The sequence below is a fragment of the Panthera uncia genome, chromosome C2 (assembly GCF_023721935.1).
Source record: "Panthera uncia isolate 11264 chromosome C2, Puncia_PCG_1.0, whole genome shotgun sequence".
Lineage (NCBI taxonomy): Eukaryota > Metazoa > Chordata > Mammalia > Carnivora > Felidae > Panthera > Panthera uncia.
In genome coordinates this window covers 11,396,873-11,402,514 of record NC_064810.1, presented here as the reverse complement: position 1 = coordinate 11,402,514, position 5,642 = coordinate 11,396,873, and the positions used below count along the sequence as shown (strand labels likewise).

The window sequence follows — 5,642 nt, the reverse complement described above, 5'->3', positions numbered from 1 at the left end:
AAGAGACATCCAATAAGTGTTCGAAGAGATGGGGAGACATCAGAACCCTCATTTATTGCCGGCGGGGTTGTGAAACGGGGCGGCCACCTCAGAAAACGGTCTGGCCGGTCTTTCAAAGATCGCGCAGAATCACTATGTGACCGGGTGATTTCACTCTTAGGTGTGTGGCCAAAGGGAGAGGAGAACCTATGTCCGTACAAGAGCTTGCATTTGTAGTAGCCAGAAAGTAGAGAAAACCCAAATATTCATCAACAGAGGAATGGATAAGTAAAATGTGGTATATGCGTACAATGGAATGTTGTTTGGCAATACGGGGAGTGAAGGATTAACACATACAACGGCAGAGATGCGGCTTGAAAACACACACCCTTCTCATTGCCTGCAGGCCCTACACACTACTGGCCTGGCCTTCTTGTCTCTGCCTTCATATGCTCTGTCCTCGTGGCCGTGCCTGGAATGTGCGAGCATGGGTATGTCCCAGAGCCTCTGCGCCCAGAACACGCTCTGCTTATACAGCCTACTCATTTCATTGCCTTTCTGCTGCAGTGTCTCCTCGGGGGAGAGACCTTCCTTCTCACCGTCTCTCATCCTGCTCTTCTTTTTTTTTCATAGCACATACCACTACTTGACATGATATTAGGCCGTTTCGGTTCAACAAATATGTCTTTGCACATTTGTCTGGGTCCACGCTAGACTCTAGGTTCCACGAAAGCAGAAACTTTGTGCGTCTTGTTCCCTGCTGGATCCCTAGCCCTTAGAAGGGTGCTTCTTAGCACTTAATAGGTGTTCAAGATCTACTTGTTGAATACATGAATGAATGAATGAATGAATGCCCGGGGTCATCCAGTAAATCAGTGGCAACTTCAGATCCAGAGATAAAGTCTTCTGTGGCCCTTTTCCCGGTGGCTGTATTACTTCTAGGATTTCCCATCTGCAGAGTCTTGGACAACACACGTACCTGATTTGGAATCAGCACACATACAACCCCTCCTAAACTGTTCGATTTGTGACTCAATTATATCTGTACCCACAGCTAGGACTTTTACAGCATCTGCTTCTTCCCTGTGTGGAAATGTTAGCACTTTCCCATCCATCCTCTTTCATTCGTTCTACAATGCAGAATTCGTGGCTGAGATTCTACCTGCCTCCTTCCTTTCTCTCTCCTGCCCATGCCCCTTTGCCTCTGCCTTCATCACAGGAGTCTACCTTGTATTAGGGTTTTGGTTTTGGTTTTGGTTTTAAGATCTAAGGCAGCTGAAAGTCAGCCTGTGGCAGGAAAGGGTCCCAAGCGAGCCTGGAACATGTGCGAATTCTCCCGGGAGCCACCCCTGCCAGCTGCCCACCCCCCGCCCCCCTCCTCCCCGCACCTGCAGAATGGACCTCAGGGGATGGAAGGAGAAAGTGGAGCAAAGAGGTCCTTTGCCCTCAAAGGTGTAGACAGTCCAACTTATTCGTTCTCAGACCTTCAGACCACACCGGAGAGCTGCCCTGCTCAGAGATCTTCAGTTGTCTGGAGAAAGGGCAGGGCGGGGCGGGAGGGCGCCTGGGTGGCTCAGTAGGTTGAGCGGCTGACTTCAGCTCAGGTCATGATCTCACGGTTTGTGAGTTCAAGTCCCAGATCGGGCTCTGTGCTGACATGACAGCCCAGAGTCTGGAGCCTGATTCGGATTCTGTGTCTCCTCTCTCTCTCTCTCTCTGTCCCTCCCATGCTCATGTTCTGTCTCCCTCTCCCTCTCTCAAAAATAAACATTAAATGAGAGAGAGAGAGAGAGAGAGAGGAGAGGGAGGGAAGGATCCCTTCCAAGAGCAAAAGGCAAAATCCTTCATCCATTCCGGCAAGCGTGGCCAGCTGGATCCCCCTGGCGCTTTGGATCCTCACTGAGGAGTCAACCTCCGCGGGAGGTCATCAGTTCGCCAAGAACTGCCAAGAACTACCAGAGTCGGTCCACCGAGAGACAGTCCCGAGAAATTCCCGGAGAATCCAGGGAGAGCTCCGGCTGCCCAAGGCTCTCCATGTGCGGTCCACCAAATGCTGGGGGTGGGGGAGGCCACTCATGTGGGATCTCCCAATTGGATGGGAGCCACCAAATGTGGGGTGACCCAACGGGGTGGAAGCCCGCGGGCAGGCGGTGCAAGAATGCACCCAAGGTAGAACAAAGGAGACAGAAATCTATTGATACACTGCAAGGAAGTGGCGGGTGAGACAGCAAAGCAGAGACGGCCATTAAGAGACTGCTCTCATTCCATGAGTCAGGCTTCCCTCCTTGGCTGTGAGGTTAGAGATGCTGGAAGAAGCATCTGAGAAACTCACCCCCAGGCGCTCTGGGAGTGGGAGGTTGAGTGCCAGCCACGGAGGAACAGAACTTCACATTATATTGGAATCTGATGTGCCACGGGCGATATTCTCTCTCTCTTTTTTTTAAGGGGGATGAAATTCACATAAAATTAACCATTGAAACGTGTACAATTCAGTGGCATTTAGTACCTTCACAATGTTATGCGACCACCACCCATTTCGAGTACCACCATTTTCGTCACCCCCCCCAAACCCCCACACATTAAGTAATCGCTCCTGTACTCCCCCATCCCGTCCCTGGAGACCACCTATCTACTTTCTGTCTCTATGCATTTACTTATTCTGGGTAGTTCACATGAATGGAATCACGTAATATGTGACCTCTTACGTCTGGCTTCCATCCACTCATCCACCAATGGACATTTGGGTAGCTGTAGGCAATGTTCTTTTGAACAGGCTTGCCAGATAAATCTAAGACTAGAATCCAGTGCTTTCTGACTAGCAAAAGGACCCTAAGCTAATAGTGGATCGAAAGACACACTGGTGCGGTCGTGGCACGGGCTGCCTAGATCCGGAAGCGGGAGAAATATCACAAGTGTGTTCATTTTACAATGCGCTGGGCAAGTTCAGCCTCCAAGAACAAGCATCCCTTATCGTGTATTTGTCATGAGATAAATTACATTTCTCCACCAAGTCCTGTTTTTCTCCTCCTCTTTCGCCTCCCCCCTCCCTCTCCCCCTCCTACCTCCTTCTTCTCCTTTTCCTTTCCCCCTCCTCCTCCTCCTCCTCCTCCTCCTCCTCCTTCCCCTTCCCCTTCTCCTTTTATGAGTGAACCTAAGCAAAAGATTTGTAACAGAGGCCACATGGACAATGGCCCATGTGACATAAGCTATAAGGAACGTGCCCCACCCATCTAACAATGTTTCATGTAAAATCGGCTCTAAACTTCTTTTTCGTACCTTGCTCTTCAACACAGCAACTGAATGCCACGATGTCTCTTCTTACATAAAACTGCAGGATATTGCATGATTAGGGTTAATGGCAGGCGACTTCTGCTTTGCCTCTTCCAACTCAGGCCGTGCTTTTTGCTTTCCCTCGCCCTTTGTCCCCCAGCCCCCTGCCTTCCAAGCTGCCTTGCTCCTGCTTTCCTTCTCCTCTCTGACCTGCCCAGAGCCTCGACCCTCCAGGTCCCCACCATGTGATTAGGCTTTTCGGGTGGCCCTCTTGACTATCGACTGCTGGCCACTCAGCTGACATGGTTCCCTTTTTCTCTCTCCGTCCTTGCCTGGCATCAGTGTCCCCAGAACTTCCCAGAAACTCCTCAGGGGACCTCCGTCTTTATTCTGGAAATACAACGCAAATGCATCAGGATTAAGGAAGAGATCAGAGCTTTGGCTTCAAAGCCTGTCACTTTACGTGTGTAAAAAGTGTCCTGAAAAGACTGGAAACCAATCCCCACTGTATGCACAAAATATTCGGATGTGCTAATTAAGTGTTACATCTGAAAAGAATGAGACTGCTCCTTGGTGTTTAAAATTAAAGGTTGTAAATTTAATTAAACAAAAATTAAATTAAATTAAATTAAATTAAATTAAATGAGGGGGCACCTTCTTGGCTCCGTTGGTGGAGCACACAACTCTTGATCTTGGGGGTTGTAGGTTTGAGCCCCACACTGGCTGTAGAGATTCCTTAAAAACAAAATCTTTTTAATTTTTTTTAAAAATTACGTTAAATGAAGTTAAATGACGTAGACCACCTTCCGCTGCCTCTACCTGCGGTGCGATGGCCAGATCCAAGCACGACAAGAAAGTTTCCTTCACCAAAACTGCCAAGAAAGGCTTAGAACTGAACTAGAACCTGACAGGAGAGCTTTGGAAGTGTGTGGACATGCACGAGTACCGTTTCAGCGTCTCCGTGGCTGGTCTCCAGGGATCCAGCCAGCGGAAGGACATCCAGAACGCCGGGCAACATAGCCAGACGTTCTTTGGCAAAAACACAAGTGATGATGGCTGCCTTGGTATGAAGGCCATCTGACCAGTACAAAGACACCCTGCGTCAGGTCAGCCAGAGGTTCAGGGGTGACGTCTGTCCCCTTTTCACCTACCGCAGGACGAGGTGAAAGTGGTTCAGGAGACACAGGGAAATGGACTTCGCCAGAGCTGGAAGCAAAGCAACTTTCACCGTGACCCTGGACCCGGGGGGGGGGGGGGGGGGGAAGCAACCCCCCCCCCCCCCATGGAGCCACAGAGGAGGCAACTGGGCCTGTCCAAGGTGTGCAAGGAGGGCAACGTGCTGACCCCAGAGCAGGCCCGCGTGCTGAAGCTTTTTGAGTGTGAGATGGCTGAATTCAAGGTAACCATCAAATACACGTAGGATGTGCAGTCCAGGAGGTTCCAGCGGCCGGGAGATGACTTGGCTGAGAGCGCGTCCCAGCTGGCAGGAGAATCAGAAGAATCAGAGGGGGTAAGACTATGGCTGACAGGGGCTTGAGGCCAGGACGCAGGGAACCACTGCCCCGCTGGGGGAGCAGCTGTCTCACTGTTTATTTTGCTGTGAATGCAGACAAAGGAGGGCAAGGGACAGATTGTTATTCTACAAGAAATAAAAGTGCAGGGTGGCTCCCTTTGGACAGCAAAGAGGACTTTTCTTAGAATAAAGGCCTTGGCTTTGGGCTTTTGTTTGGATTCCCAAGATTCCCCTCTGTGTACTTGGACCCAGCTTCCAGCACTGGGCTCCTGCGTGGTGGCCGGGGACGTGACAGATATCACTTCTCTACCTGGGCCCTCCACGCTGCCACCCTACTGGAAAAGAGGGTTTGCATTTGCCCAGAAATACAGGAACCCTGGCTGCCCCCTCTACCCCTTGCTTTCTCTCCCTCCTCCCCACACTCCTTACCATCCCCCCCTTCTTCCCTCCCAAGCCAGGGCCAAGAGTCTTTTTTTTTTTTTTAATGTTTACTTATGTATTTTGAGAGAGAGAGAAATGTGAGCAGAGGAGGGCCGGAGGGAGAGGGAGACAGAATCCCAAGCAGACACCATGCTCAGGGCAGAGTCTGACACCGGGCTGTATCCCACAGCCATGAGCTCATGACCTGAGCCGAAATCAAGAGTCGGATGCTGGGACACCTGGGTGGCTCAGTCGGTTAAGCATCCGACTTTGGCTCAGGTCAGGATCTCACGGTTCGTGAGTTCAAGCCTGGCGTCGGGCTCTGTGCTGACGGCTCAGAGCCTGGAGCCTGTTTCAGATTCTGTGTCTCCCTCTCTCTCTGCCCCTCCCTTGCTCACACTCTGTCTCTGTCTCTCTCTCTCAAAAATAAATAAATATTTAATAAATTAAAAAAAAAAAA

General features: G+C 50.5%; 1 pseudogene; it reads left to right on the top strand.

Moving 5' to 3' along the window:
- Positions 1–3,956: 3,956 nt before the first annotated feature.
- On the top strand, positions 3,957–4,924 carry LOC125921712 (mRNA turnover protein 4 homolog; annotated as a pseudogene).
- The last annotated feature ends 718 nt before the right edge of the window (positions 4,925–5,642 follow it).